Genomic DNA, 16,254 nt, shown 5'->3' on the forward strand with positions numbered 1-16,254 from the left:
ATTACTATACAGACTGAATTAATGAGCTTATATGAATTCATAAATTTATGTTAAATGAATTAATACACAAACTCCAAGAGGAGATAACACACGGGGCTTGACGTTGCATGGAAACACTCTGCCACTCAACTGCATGTTAACATCGCTATCAGAAACAAACAAACCTGGTGTATTCAGTCTAGCAGACCAGTGCCTTCATTTAATCCATCTGAATGAACAGTGCTGTTAGATACTGCCATGGCACAAACAGAGTACAATTCTCATAGTTAAGGCAAATCTGCCCAAGTCTAGACAGCATTAAAGTGGAATCTTTTTGCTACCACGATAGCACAGCAAACAGAGGTCGGAGCTTACGTTCATGAGTTACATGATATGATGGGTTTTAGACAACGGAATAGTCTCTTGATGAAAAGAAATAGTTTGTATCTAAGATGCATGATAAAAATACACTTCAGATGATTCACAAGCGAATCACTTACACGTTACCAATCAAGCAACACACTATCAATGACTACCAACATATAGTTTCTCTGTTCCAGTCACTAATCTACTGAGTGTCTCTAGGTAATATTCACACTAAATAGGTTCAGCTGCAGTTGTTTGGTAAGGTACCAAGAAAAAAGAAAAAATATTTGTTTCATACATTGTTTTCTGTAGTATCCAGTTAAGAAATAAAATCTTAACATGAACAGATCATAAGGAGTTTTATGGCAGAAAAGCTAAACCTAATGAATGCATTGGTTTTCCAAATCACATATATACAATTGAAGCACAAGAAGTCAATGTTTTTTAGTTTGTTTTTGTCATCATTGTTTTTGGGTTTGATTTTCTTTTGGGGGGGGGGAGGGAGTTAATGCTGTTACAGCAAACAATTAGGGAATTAGTTAACTAGCTACCGTTTGCAATAGTCTCGCAATAGAGGACAACTGGTCATAACAAAATCACGACGTACCTTCCTGCCATTCATAATTAACTTTTCCTTGGAATGAGAGGAACACGTTGTCCTGTTGCAAAAATAACAGCGCACTTGGTTTTGAGCCAGAGACTGTAATCACAAATGTATTTCTCACAGCCAGCAACTTAATTTACAAGAATCTAATTAAATAAATGAATAAATAAGTGAAACCGAGAAAATGCAGCCATATAAGCAAGACCATTTTGATCTACTGCACCAAGCACAAGACTGGAGTCAAAAGACTTGGTTTGCCCACAGCTACCATTAACTTCCTGTATAACCATGAGTAAGTCATAGGTTGTCTCTCTCTGAGTTACTTTGATTTGGCAATTAGCAACTTTTGGACATGGCTTAGATCTCTAGGCTTCAAATGTGATCAATGGCTAAAGTGTGCAGCTTATACAGAAGAAGTTTCAGTTATTTCAAGAAGTAGAGATTCACAGTTTAACAGTTCAGACTTTCAAAGTGAATTATACCTTGTCTGCAGGTATTCATAAGGGAATTTTAGTGGAATTATATGCCCATGTGATATGATTAAGATCAAAGGCAGTGGAGATAATCCAGCTTTGTGCAAAATCAGATCCATTCTCTACAAGTCCCACTCACAGGTTTTGCCACAAAAAATACTTTTCTTCTGAAAGTCTGCATTTGCTTCAAGTCAACATATTACAACTGTATCATACCAGTCAGATCAGCAAAATTATCATTTAACCTCCAGAGTCAGTCAGCAGGCATTTATATTTAAAGATAATTTACCACCATGTCCTAAATGAGACAGCAATATGCAATTGAACAGAAAGATGCAATTATGTGCTGATGTTCAGTAGGCTGAGAATGGTCCTGAGTGACTCCACTGATAAATACATACAAGAAATGCACTGAGCTATAACAAAGTTAAATGCCAACCCTTTAAAAGTTCCTACTTCTAGAAAGAAAGCAAACATTTGTCACCACCACCTGAGAATGACCATACATCCTTCTACCACCGACTCCTGACTCTACCACTTTCCCAGTTCAGTACAGGGACTTGTAACAAGCCAAAATCCAAATCCACCATATCTTTTGTAGTACCCTGTGGAATCCACAGAAATCTACCATTTCCACCGATGTAACAGAATCTGGAATTTTGCTCTGAAAATGTCAGTGCATTTCATTAAATGTGTCCAAATTATCCTGAAGTAACCAAAGACACCAAAACATGTGGGAAATGGGTCTTTGTTTTCCTGATACATGTTCATTTTCACTGGAGCCTTCTCTGAATCAGAGCACAGACAGAACAGAGCTCTTAAATCACAATCAATCCTAATTTTAAGGCAAGTCTTCTCTGTCCAACTCATATCCTTTATTTTAGAAACTGAGATGTGCACTATAACAAATGAGGAGCTCTAGGGAGAGAAAGAATAGTTTTCTCAATAAAGAACTGGGCAGGCACTGGAGAACTGTGTTTTATTGCCAGCTCTACCACACGTTGCTGATGCTATGCTAGACAAATCAACATTTTTAGACAGATATTCCTCATAGAGCTGAAAGAGGAAAGAAAAACTAAAGCTCATGTTTTGTTTTAAAGGTGTTTGTCAGAACAGCTTTTGGGGGATTATCTTTCCAATTTTTCTCAATTTCAAAAACAATTTAGAAAACCTCCTTGGAAAAGATTGATTTTTTGATGCTTTGGATAGGAAAGAGACAAGGAGAGAAAAAGAAAAACATGCTTCACTTTCATATGTGCATAAATTAAGACCATAAAGGAAAAAAAAAAAATCAAAGGATCTGTCTTCCAAGCTTTCAAAAGCATTATCCCATATGGCTTGCATTTTGCCCAAAGAAATAGATTCTGCTAGCTGGGGACAGCGAGAGAACAACACTGGGGAAGCGTGTGCAGCAGCGTCTAAGCCTCTGACCTGTGAAGCTGTGCTCCCACGCTGATCCACGGTGACAGTACAAAAGGGTGCGTAGGAAGCGAGAGTAGGCGTATGGCTGCTGAATCCATGCCAGTGCCATTCCTCTGGCAAAGTCCCCTCTCGGGGAAGCGGAGCTGTTGCAGAGGCTCCTGCACGCTGAGGGCTGCAGCTGCGCGCAGGCAGCACTTCCAGTTCTGCACGGCCTGGGGACGGGTCGCGGGCAACTTTACCACCCACATGGGGTGCCTCTGCTGGACATTCCCCTTTGTTGCTTGGGATAGCAAACAGAATCAAGCTCCAAAACCAGCATCTATTAATAAGAATGAAGAGAAATAATCAATTTATTCTCTATAGCACAACTTCAACATGCCCGCGTTCATCCACTGCCCTTTATGGCACTGCTGCCATTGCAGGCACAGAAGGTGAGAGCAGATAGCTCCTGCTCCCCAGGGAGGTGGCTCTGAGGAGCTACAGAGCAGCGGTTCAAAAAGGGACACGAAGGCACTTACAGAAGCTGCAGGGAAATAACATAACTTTTCTTTTACCACAATGCTTGCAGTTTCTGTTTTGACACCAGTAGCACAAGAATAAATACTGAGAAGAGAAATTTAATCTACATTCAAAGAAATGTGATTCTAAAAAGACAGATCAAATCATTTTTTCAATACGTTGTGACAGTGTTCTTGAAATGAAGGGCTGCTTTGTGTAAAAATAGGCATGGATTAGGCCTATCTCCTGAATTTTATCCTAGGATCAGTATTTTATAGAAGCACTGAAACTGACGCATTTTTATCTAAAAAATAGAAAAAAGATTATGGGTTGTATTCACCTGATACTCAGCTCTCAGTAGAAGTAATTAATGCACATAACAAAACACTATGTCTTTAGATACTGCTGTCTTCAGATATTTCTTTTTTATCATCTCTTACATAGCTTTACAGAGCAAATTTCAAGGCCTGGCAAGCAGAGACAAACTGCTACTGAAGGAGCCTTTTACAGCTTGGGAAGACAAAGTTACCATCCGTATAACTTCCAAGCACTTGCGCAGGGAGGCCATTTGCAAATTAATTATGTAATGCTACATTTGACATCGGGTGTGCGTGTATTTTTTTAGACAGTGGTGCACATTTAGAACCCAGGCCAAAGCATCTTGCTCAACGGTTATTACAATTTTGAATCTTTAACAGAAGCAGGATGGAGTCATTACTATAAAACTATATAAAATTCTAGAGAGCTTTAATTCTATATATACTCCATCTTGCATCCCTGAACATAAATCTGTTTTGCAAATGCAGAATGAATATGTCTTTATACAACACCCACCTTAGTTCACTGTTGCTAATAGAGAGACTATCACAAATGCTGTGGTTTAAAATACAAGAACAAAAAGCTCCTGTGTCTCCGGGTGGCCTGTTATGGAAATCCATAGGAGGAGTTCTCAAGAGATTTTAGGTGGAAAATTACAGTACCAATTATCAGCTTCCAACCTGCATTCCCATGAATTGATGTGGTGACACGTATTTGCATTTCTCTGATAGGAAATGGTAGGGCATGCTAATAGCTATTGAGTAGTTTAACAATTATTTAAATTCAGGTTAACCCTAATTACATTTTCTATTAAATCCAGTGATTTTCCCCACCTCCAGTGAGAAGAACCACGTGGCGAGGCTTGCATGCAAAGAATGGTCTCTCCAGCTTGTCTCCTGCCAGCTCCTGCTGGGAAAGCCCTGAGGAAGCCGTGGCTTTTGATCTCCTGCCTCTTTCCCCAGCCCTAAGAAGCTGAGGGATCTGAAAGGATCAGGGCAGGTTCAGTCCCGCAGCAACAGTAATCGAGCTTCACTGATCCTTTTCAGCCTGACAGCCCAGCTGCACCACTGACCCATCCACCTGACCCAACCAATACGGATAACCCAGGACCCAAACTCTGCCATAAAAGCTGGGTGCAGGACAATCCGTGAGGCTGCTAGAGAGGATGGCAATCCTGATATCTTCATGGAAACTCTGATTTAAGCCTTCAGCAGAGGGCTGCCCAGGCTGCACCACATCCCTGTGTACAACAGACGTCGGCAGAAGCGTTATCTTCTCACTCCTAAACAGCATGAGGAAGCCAACAGGCACAGAGAACTCTTTTGCAAAGCAAAAACTAAGGGGGATTTGCTCTTTGGACTCTGTAGCTTCTTTCTGTTCAGCCAAAAAGAGCAGATGATCTTGGAGATCTTTTCCAACCTTAATGATCCTGTGATTCTATGTAAGAACAAATTCTCTCTGCGTCCCAAAAGAGATTAAATGATTCCCTAACATCTTCCAGAATGTCAACCCCAGATCTTTACCCTCTAATTTGCTTATTATCAACAGATAGTGATTGAAACACACACACAAACCATCTCAATTATTTAAGTGAGGGTTTTCTTTAGGAAACCTTGACACAGTATAATCAGAAGCACAGCCATTGTTCATTCTCACCATTGACTAATTTAATTTAGCTTTTAACGTGTGACTAATTTTAATACTATGGGACAATAATTATGTTTGTGTTCTAATGATCAGTGTTAACCTAATTAGTGACCATGAGAATTCCCAGGGAAAGCAATTATGTTAGAATTAAGATTGTAAATATTTTCTTAATGGAAAACTTCCAGGAGAAGACTAATGTGCTCAAAGGCTACAGCAGTAGGAAAATACATAGCATTTGTAAAATGAATGGCATAATGAATTTGCAATTCCTAACTGCTGCACAAGATAAGAGTGTTTGTAACGTGATGTTAGAAATTTATCCATACATAACAAGTCATCCATTTAATACTTAAATCAAGGCATTTAAGCTTCAGCTCACCAGGCATGGCAGAAAGCCTTTTCAAGAACCTCCTTCTCTGCTTTCCAGACAGAAGAGCTGTCCTGTCCCAGTGAAAACTGTTTTGGGGACAGGACCAATCCCCCCTCGCCTACTTGTCCTTCATTCCAGTCACTTTCCCACCACCAATAATCCCATTTCCTGGGGATCTGTCCTTCATGTTGGCATTTCCCCACTCACAATTCAGCATGGGAAACCCTTAGAGCAGGGTGGAGGATGCAGTGAGCAGGCACATGCAAGAAGGAGCAGAGGGCTGCAGCATCATGCACAGCAAGTACCTCCACAATTGCTGCTGGGCCCTGGAAAACACAAACCAGAGATGCAAACTGGATGGGTAGAACAGGGAATGCCACAACTAAAGTCATCACAAGACAACGACTGGTTTTGCAAAAAAAAAAAAAATTTTGCAAATCTCCAAGAAAGCATCATCTGTTCCAGGAGACACATTGCATTCCTGACCTAAGCAAAGGTCTACTGTAAAGAGCTTGCTGATACGGCACCCACAGAAAATCTCTTCCAAGTCCTCCTTCTTTGCCAGAAAGTGGCGCTCTGCTATTTAATTCTGCACAGCCCTCCTTGTAATTAAATGACACCAAATACCTGAATCATGACAGTTCCCCTGACATGATACAGTTATTCATACCTGAATCTGACCCTCCTCTCATTTACTTTGGTATAAAAAGCTTTCTTTTATGTCACCTGTTGCAAGCGCTGTGCTAGATTTACATTATTTTGTAACACAGGCAACTTGCTGTTCAGTGTGATCCCCAGAGGCTACTTACCATTCCCAGATATTGGGATGATTCCAATTAAAATATTGATTTAAGATAAAAGGTTCATATTGGATTGGAAATGGATCTTTCACTTGACCAGATGGTGTTGTATTATGGAACCATACACAGGTCTCTTCTGAAAACCCTTCCTCCCGCGTGCTGCTCAGAGTCAATCATCCCCAGACATGCAGAAAGAATACCTGGAAATATCATTTCCACCTTTTGTGGGGCTTCAGAGTGAACAGGGCAAGCACTATTCTCTTGTCACCTTCCAACTCTTGGTTAAACAATTTATCTCAGTTTCCAGCTGTATGCAAAGAGTGCCAGAAATACATCAAGCCTGTATTACATCTTATCAATTATGTATTGTCTCCAAACACAATACAGTTCTTGAAGTCTAAGACACAAAATAGAAAAATAGAGAATGCGTTCCTGCTGAGCTACAACATATCATTTATGCATAAGAAAAGGATTTTCACTCTGAAAAGTGTAGCTTTTTCCCTTTTTATCTTCTCCTGTGGTTTCTAATCTAAGTTACGTATTTAAAACAGAGACAACTAACCCACTGAAGAATTAGTGCAGGTGATATATTGACGAGATGCTGCCTCCAGTATGCTGTAGGTTTATCTTCTGCAAGAATTTGTAAGGAAATCAGTTTTCTAGCTTCCTATCTCTATACTTTGGCTGTATTACATACACACTTGTGCCTGAGCTTCCCTCTGCTTGGTAGTAACCACACCTGCATTTCACAGTGTCATCGAAGGTGTTGATACATGTGGACGCTGCAAAGGGTGGCCGTATTCCTGCACATGCCATGAGCTGTTCGCTGCCTTGTCTTTCACTCCACTACTTTCAATATCTCATGACAAGGTATCATTAATGGTAACACTAATGATAGAGCTGTCTCAGGCTGAAAAGATCACTACTAAATGCTTTATAGAGAGCAAGAAATAAACAAGTCATACAATAGTCATTCAGTATTGATTTCTGGGGACTGATCTCCCAGAAGTCTGTATCAGTTTTCAATAACTCAAAGTATTCTGCAAAACATTGCAGTTTCCACAGACCTGTATTGCATTAATCTCTACATACATGGAGTTTTTTTTTCTAGTTATCTTCAGGTACTAATGGTTGAAAGTCCATGTTTTGGAAATCAGTTTACCGTGACATGGAAAGCCTGTTGTTTTTCAAATATGCAAAGCACAAAAAGCTACAGGTATTGTGTAGGGAATTTATTCATGCAATAATGCAGTGTTTGCAGTCCTGGTTTTCTGAAAATCAACAGGTTAGGTCATTAATAATTTCTGAAATTCATTATCATGATGAGAAATAATCTGAAGCCAAGTTTTTTGATTAACAGAGATTTATTAAATGGAAAGACATCGTTGCTATGTACTTAATTTTGAGGGTTGTGACATGAAATGTTTTAAGTACAATATGAGTGAATTAAAATTTCATTGTAGACAGTGTGAATCCCTAAAACTCTGATCTGTCTCTTTCAATTGCACTTGACAAGTTCAGTTTAGCTACAGAACAGTGCTTGTATCAAGCTCATGTACACAGTTTTTTTGTTTGTTTTTTTTTGTTTGTTTTTAAAAAAGAGAAAACCCACACCCCTCTGAACTCCTGTAAGAAAATGTTTCATACTTGCAGACACTAAACTTAAGACTGCATTTAAGTTAATAATGAACTTATAATTTTTTCCTTGGAAAAATAACTACAACATATCAGTTTTGATATTATTTACCAATATGGAACACCTCTCACTTCCCACTGCCATCAAAGCTTCAATGTCTAGGTTTTAATGTGTTTAATTCAGCTCGTATGTCAAAAAATGGGTTAGTACCGTGTGAATAAGTAAATGCACAAAACAAAAATTGCCACATATAGGCAATATAGAGCAATACAGGCACAAAATACAACTGTGATGTGGAGGCCTGATATACCATCTCGTTATCCTGCTTCCTGCTAGCAGTGAGGCAATGAACAGAGGCACATTCAGGAACATAGCGAGGATATTTTTGGGCCCCACCAGTCCACCTGCTTCTTTTGCTTTTCAAGACCATTGGCAGCGAGAGTAATTTAAAACATCTCTAAATTATTCATGGGGACCAGACCTGTGCACAGCTGACAGACAACTGGGGAGCATTAATTTTACCTTTGTGGGTTTTCCATAGCTATCTGAGGGGGGGTCTCTAGCAGGACTGGGTCACAAGGACCATCCAGCCGCTCTTCTTCTAGACAAGTCCACGGCAAGTTCTGAGGAAGAGGATTTGCTTCCTACATAACCAGTTACAGAAATAGCTTTGTACTGCACAGATTAAAGCATCAGGAAATTTTATATTTCTCACTGGAAAAAAGTATTTGTCAATGCTGAAGAAAGGCAAGGTGAAGGCATTTTTAAATGCTTTTGTTCTTCCACCCAGAAAGAACTGCTTTTTAAAATTCATTTCACTATTATTTGGAGCAAACCCAAACAAACATAATTGTAGATATAAATTCACCTTTGAGTCAGCATCTCGTGTTTCAGCACGTCTAGTCACAGCATCTTTCGGAACAGTACATCACCCGTCTGTTTCATATACATCATTTACCTTTCCAGTAAATCAAAAGATAAATGCTGAAGTCCAGAACACAACCTCAAAAATTCCTTGGCTTTTTTAGCAAATCTTATTGATACTTCTGGTCAAACCTATTTATGAGTGTGAGATGGCAAGATATCCATTCATAATTCAGACAAAAAATTAATTGGAAATAAGAAAGATTATCAAGTGATGAGCACTTGCAGTAGCTAGACAGGAATATTTTAAGGTAATGGTGAAAAACAAATAAATGTAGATACAATAAAGAATAAACTCCTTTTAAATATAATTTGTATGAAGTAAGAGAGAAGTATAAAAGCATTGCAGGAGCTTCAGAAATGGTGCTTTTATTTCAAGAAATCAAATGTGGGTTTTTTTGTGTTGTTGTTGTTATTTGTTCAGTTGTCCATGTCCTTCTTCCCCACTCCCAGGAAACAATCTCAGGATGAGGTCTCCAATAGAACAGATTTACTTAAAACACCAGATCAACCAGATCAACCAGAAAAAAATGGAGGCTGGCCAGGACTGATAATGGATGTACAAGATAACTGGTACCTTTGTGGGCCAGTTATTCAGTCTCATCCGTTGAGCTTTTTTTCAGATTAATTCCTCCAGACTGAAGGAGGATAACTGACCAAGATTTCTAAATTTCATACACTATGTGATCAAGCCTCTTTACTTTTATAACACTCAAATATCAAACATTTATGTTTTTTAGTGCCTGTTGCCCACCATTTTACCTATGTGGACTATGATTGCATTACTGCACATCTCAAGCATCCCTCAAACCAAGTGAAGACATTCAGTCCTAAATCACCTTCACATCCCACTAATATGGTGTCCCCTCAAACCATGTTCTTACAACAAGTCAAATGCAAAATTATGAAGTGAGGCTGCAGAGTCATTTGAATATACACAGCCCTTGCAGACCTTCAGAATCACAGCTTAAGGCCATAAGAATGCTTTTTCAACTGTATTCTTACTCAAAGTCATCTGCTTTACACTCATAGTTTGTCCTCTGCTGTCTGCATCAAAGCACCCTGTTATAAAACTGACCAATTCTGTTAATGCTTTATTGATAGAGAATGCTTCCTACTCGGCATTTTTGTGTCTTCCAGAGGTCAGGAAGGAAGGAGAATTTGCTGTATTTCCAAACAATCCCTCTGATGACTGTTGGAAATGTTAGTAACTAGATTAAAAGTTATACCTGCCCTTGTAGAGGATTCTGAATGTAATCGGATTTCTTCCTTCCATTAGGTTAGGGAGAAAATTAATCCTATAACTCAGCTGATGAATAGGAACTTCAGGAATGCTGTCAATTTGTGGCTTGTGACTGATCTAAAGGGATGCCAGTTTTGAATCCGTTGCTCTCTTCCAGTCCAGTCCTCTTTATTTGACTTTGAGCTTTTACGTTAAGCAAAGCTGTTTATCCAAGGTGCATTTTATAAATTAAACAAGTGAGTCTTAGGTGTGTGAACTAAGTCAGTTTATCTTACATTTTGAAATGCAGCTGTGGGTCTCAGTACTCAAGAGTTTCCTCGTCATGTCATTCCTTTAGGTCAAGAGCAGGGAGCACATAAATTGGCAATGATTCTTACCTCCGAGCCTGCCTCTATTGATAAGCTACTTAAACATAATAGCAGTAATTGTATAAGGAAATTAGAGTTGTTCATTTAAGTTATGTAATACTTTGCGGGATAGGAAGGAGTGTATTGTAATAATTTCTTCCAGTATTTAATCACTTAGAAGAAGAAAGAAAGCTTTTAGCACAAGAAGCAATTATCACATGAAGAGTTTAGGACAGGAAATGAAGAACGTAATTTCCAAACAACGGTTCATCCAGAACTCAAGAAGGCATAGGTGGCTTCAGAAGCAGCACCTGGTCTTTACACCGCACCCCTGAGCAGCAAAAAAGTTCAGCAGGCTGTAGGAGGAGACAAGCCAGCCTTGAGCTGAGCTGTCAGCTGTGCCAAGCTGTGGAGCACTCTGCCAATCCTTTTGCATTAAAAGCAGCTGTTTCCTCCTCCCCGACACATCTTTGTAAGCACATGATTTCTTTTCATATTATTTCTGGTTGACATTTTACTTCCACACAATATTTGGTGATTTGTCATAGAAACAAATACTTAACTATAGAATTTGTATTAAAACATATTTCAGAGAGTTTTAACACAAGTTTACTGGATTGTTTTAACATCAGTTTTGAATGTTTGCTCTCCAAAGTAGCCAAAGCACTTCAAGAAATTTGATTTCCAAAAGTAGTCTCTGAGGGCATGCACATTTCTTACAACCATTTCTTACATAGCTTTGCAGTCAGCTATTGCTGTTTTGTGCCAGTGTGACACAGAAATATTAATCTTTTTTTCTCAGATGGATAATGGAGTGAGAAATTCTGTCTTCTCTAGGAGCACTGCTGTTTTCTTCCTTCACAATGTCAACCCCCCTCAGCAGAGGTCCTGAACTGCCTCCTCTGGTCAGGTTTATTGCTACTCTTCTCAAACCTGAAGTTTTACTCATCACCTCCAGAACTGACATCAGCAAGGAAAATATTAATTTAATAGTGAAACAAGGCAATGTGATTTGGCAGCTTTGCAGGACTCTTCCTAGACACTACTAGATACTAGAGCTGCAGTATTGTGTGACATCTGGAAGCCTCCTTTGGAGACAGCACTAACATTTTACACTGTAGTAGAGTCTTTCATTTTCATCTGCTACCTTCTATGATGGGATGACTAGTTGGGTAGATGAGGAGAGAGCGGTGGTTGTGGTCTACCTTGACTTCAGCAAGGCTTTTGATGCCGTCTCCAATAACATCCTCACAGACAAGCTTGGGAAGCGCGGCCTAAGTGAGTGGACAATGAGGTGGATTGGCAATTGGCTGTATGACAGAGCTCAGAGAGTTGTGCTTAGTGGTGCAGTCTAGTTGGAGGCCTGTAGCTAACGATGTCCCCCGGGGTCAGTACTGGATCCGGTGTTGTGACTTATTCATCAACGACCTAGACAACAGAACAGAGTGCACCCTCAGCAAGTTTGCTGGTGACACAAAGCTGGGAGGAGTGGCTGATACCCCAGAGGGCTGTGCTGCCATTCAGAGGGACCTGGACAGGCTGCAGGGTTGGGCTGAGAGGAACCTCATGGAGTCCAACAAGGGCAAGTGCAGGGTCCTGCACCTAGGGAAAAATAACCCCAAGCACCAGCACAGGCTTGGAGCTGACCTGCTGGAGAGCAGCTCTGCAGAGGGACCTGGGAGTCCTAGTGGACAGCAGGCTGACCGTGAGTCAGCAATGGGCCCTTGTGGCTAAGAAGGCCAACAGTATCCTGGTGTGCATACAGTAGTGTATTGCCAGCAGGTCAAGGGAGGTGATCCTCCCCCTCTACTCAGCCCTGGTGAGGCCACACCTGGAGTACTGTGTCCAGACCTGGGCTCCCCAGTACCAGAGGGACATGGAATTACTGGAGCGAGTCCAGAGGAGGGCGATGAAGATGATCAGAGGACTGGAGCACCTGTCGTAGGAGGGCAGGCTGAGAGAGCTGGGTCTGTTTAGCCTGGAAAAGAGAAGACTGAGGGGAGACCTCATCAATGTGTATAAATATCTGAGGGGAGGGTGTCAAAAGGATGGAGCCGGTCTTTTTTCAGTTGTTACCAGTGACAGGACGAGAGGCACGGGGCACAAACTGAAGCACAGGAGCTTCCTGCTCAACATGAGGGAGTACTTCTTTACTGTGAGGTGAAAGAGCACTGGGACAGGCTGCCCAGAGAGGTTGTGGGGTCTCCTTCTCTGGAGATATCCAAAACCCGCCTGGATGCCATCCTGCGCAATGTGCTCTAGGTGATCCTGCTCAGCAGGGGGTTGGACTAGATGATCTTCAGAGGTCCCTTCAAACCTCAGCCACTCTGTAATTTTTATACATAGTGGAAGTACAATACTGTGCAAAGGCTCAGACACCTGGACCTGCAAGGTAGCATGGCAACTTCTCTCATATTCAATGGCCAGTGATTATAGAACAGCCAAAGATATGACTCTTTTCAATCAGCACTAACATTTTATAGGAAAATGATTTATTAGTGGGACAATTTTTTTCATTTTTACGCAGAGAAACCCTCCAAAAAACAAGAGAAGATGACAGGGTTTGGAGAGGAGGATGAGTAATTCAGTGGGTTGTATTTAGTTAGTGAATGATGATATCCTTTCTGAGAGAAGCATGCTTTCTGTGTTTATTCCTCAGTTGATGGAAAACTGCTTATTGTTATTGTACAATTACAGAGCAGAGGGATGGGAGGGGGTAGAGTTGATCAGATTAACTAATTAGGCTTGTGGTGGACACACAAACAAACCATGAAGGCAAGAGCAATTCAGGCACACGTGCTGACTAGCCTCCTGTCCTCCCTCCAGTCCCCATTGCCCTGGCTTCCTGAGATCATCCACTTTGGTCCAAACACTGATCTGCACCACATATTAAGCTGTTTGCCTGTAATAATGCTCGAGTAGATACAACACTGCATATGACAGGTTGCCTGGCAACTTAAATTCATTTAACAAAATTTAATTTCCTTTATATTACTTTTATTCCATAACGTGCAGGGCCAAGTAGCAAATTCTTACATTTTTCTACCAAGAAGGGATTTAATTTCTGTTAAAACTTCGCTTTGGAGTGAATATAATGGCAACCAGAAGAAGGAAAGGAGGAAGGGAGGCACAACAAAGATGAACATTTTGACCTAGCTTTAAGTTACAGCTAAGCAATCGAATGTCACAGTATGCTAATTACTTAATCAACCCACATCTTCTCTGCTGTTCATGTATTATTCTAACTATCAGTCGAGCACCATCTGCCCTGACAGAAGAATGTTCCTACAGCCTGCAGAATATTTGGCTGGCACGTAACTATCACCAGAGTCATGAACCTTGGAGAACCTGAGGAGCTCTGGGGCATTCAAAGCAGCTCTGGCCTGCCTCCTCCGGAGGATAAATAAATAATTTCCTTTGACATTTCAAGTGGTTTCATTAATATCTTTGGAAGCTGGCACTCCCGCTCCCTTGGAGGAGCGTGGGAAGCCGTGGCAGCATCAGCAAGGAAGAGGAGGAGGAGGAAGAGGAGAGGCAGCAGCTGCGGCTCAGGCCGAGCTGTTCCTCCCCGCCAGCCTCCCTCGGCACTCCCCGCTCTCTCTGGTCAGAGCCCTGGCCTGAGATGCATTTTGTAAGGTCAAGAGATAACGCCCCACCTCAAACAGGAGAACTGGCTTTGTGAATGATAGCCTGGTAAAATACTCTAGAGAAAGGATTTGGGAAAGGTTATTTAGTAAGTGTAGGTGATAAGGGGATTTTACCTTGAGTAGATAAAATGAAATATAAAGCCTTGCTGAGAGCAACGAATAACACAGAACCCATGCCAAAGGGTGGATAATATTACTTCTTTCATTTTTAAACTACTAAAATAGACAAGACAATAGCGAAACTTTGTTCCAAATTGTTAGGCACGCAGCACAGTTGGCCTCCTCATCAGTTTCCAACCAGACACTGCTTGTTAGGGAATCCTGGCCAGCTCTCCACATAAATAGGTACAAACATCGCACACGCTACAAGAAAAAACAAGCACAGAGGCAGCCAAAATGTCTTTGGGCGCTGTTTAGAAACAACTTTTGCAAAAAACATCCCTAGTTGATAGATCAGCTACTAGAGCCTGCTGCCTGTCGGTCTCACGGCCTGGCGCAGAGCACGTAAACCCAGGGCTACCCGGGCAGGACAGCCAACAGCTCCAGAAGGGCGTCACCTATACCGGCAAAGAGCTGTCAGCAAGGCATGGACAGATCCACCTACCAAAATAAAATCACTGGGCCCTGACAGCTCTGCCATCCTCGTACTGAATTCCTTGGAGCAGGACCAGGAATTTCCAGTGGGACTGGAACTGGGCCCAGCGTGCCACAATCCCATAAAACACAACAGTCTATTGGTTAAACAACGCCAAGCGTGTCTCAGACAGATGCTTGTTTACTGACTATTGAGAAGGAAAAAAAATCTCTCAGATGCTACTGCTTGGGATCACAGGATGTAGGACATATTAATTATGAACAAATGAAATGATCACAAAACAGAGACGAACCACGTAACTTGGTTTGGCTGCAGTTCTTGGTATATGAGAAAAACAGTACAAGAATAACCGCAGGCCTTGATGAACATAAATTCTGCATTAAAAATTATTTCATTATATAGTGTCTATGTACTTAAGGTAATAGTTCTTTCTTCTGCTGTATGGACTACTGGACTATAAAATGTGTTAATTTATCATCCATTTATCACAAATACTTTCTATAGTAAAGGATGTGCCAACCCAGCACAGGCCCAGCGTACCTCAGCAAGGCAAGCAGAGCACATCCAGGGGTGGCAGCCAGGGCTGGCCAAGGGGCCAACAAAATGCACGGCCACACAGGAATGCCTGCAATATAGCTCAGGCACAGACTAAGGGAAGGACCAGAAAAAAAAAGAAAGACATGGGGTCTTTCTTCCTGTGGACATGCACACAGCAGTAGTTTTGTCTCCATTTACATGAAGAAGGCAGCAATGCTCACACAAAGCCACTTCACTTCCTCTCTCCACTAGAAGCCCTCCTCAAGCAGCTGGCTCCCATGTCTTCATACCATCTCCCTTAAAAAGTTTCTCCTAATTTTGAACCTTAATTTTTCTCACTGTTACCCTATCTAACACAAAGAGCAGACATTTCTGCTCTCCATAGTAGGATTTTCTGCATTTGGGGATCTAGGCATTTCTTCATTTGGTCTCTCATTCCAGACTTCTTCCCTGGCCCACATCTTCTCTGAGTGCAGTGTCCCAAGTTGGAGGATACTCCAGGCCAAACAAGGCCTGACATTTTTCATAGAATCACAAAATGGCTTGGGTTGGAAGGGACCTTAAAGACCGTCTAGTTCCAACCCCCCTGCTATGGGCAGGGACATCTCCCACCAGACCAGGTTGCTCAGGGCCTCGTCCAACCTGGCCTTGAACACCTCCAGGGATGGGGCATCCACAGCTTCTCTGGGCAACCTGTGCCAGTGCCTCACCACCTTCTAAAGCAATTTTTGAATAGAAGGAGTGGACTGCTTTAAAAGTCCTAACGGTTATACGACTAAACAACTCTGAGTAGTATTTGTCTTTTTCTTTTTTTTTTTTCCATGGTCCACAACACCATCTCACTGCAT

At 41.3% G+C, this 16,254-nt stretch overlaps 1 long non-coding RNA gene across 1 annotated transcript; it reads right to left on the bottom strand.

The window, feature by feature from the left end:
• Positions 1 to 836: 836 nt before the first annotated feature.
• Positions 837 to 4,907, bottom strand: LOC308192318. Its single transcript, XR_013948720.1, has 2 exons — positions 4,494 to 4,907; positions 837 to 3,163 (listed from the first exon to the last, which is right to left on the bottom strand). It is a non-coding gene; the product is annotated as an uncharacterized lncRNA (long non-coding RNA).
• Between the last annotated feature and the right edge of the window lie 11,347 nt (positions 4,908 to 16,254).

This window comes from Anser brachyrhynchus (genome assembly GCF_964034855.1).
Source record: "Anser brachyrhynchus genome assembly, chromosome: 3".
NCBI lineage: Eukaryota > Metazoa > Chordata > Aves > Anseriformes > Anatidae > Anser > Anser brachyrhynchus.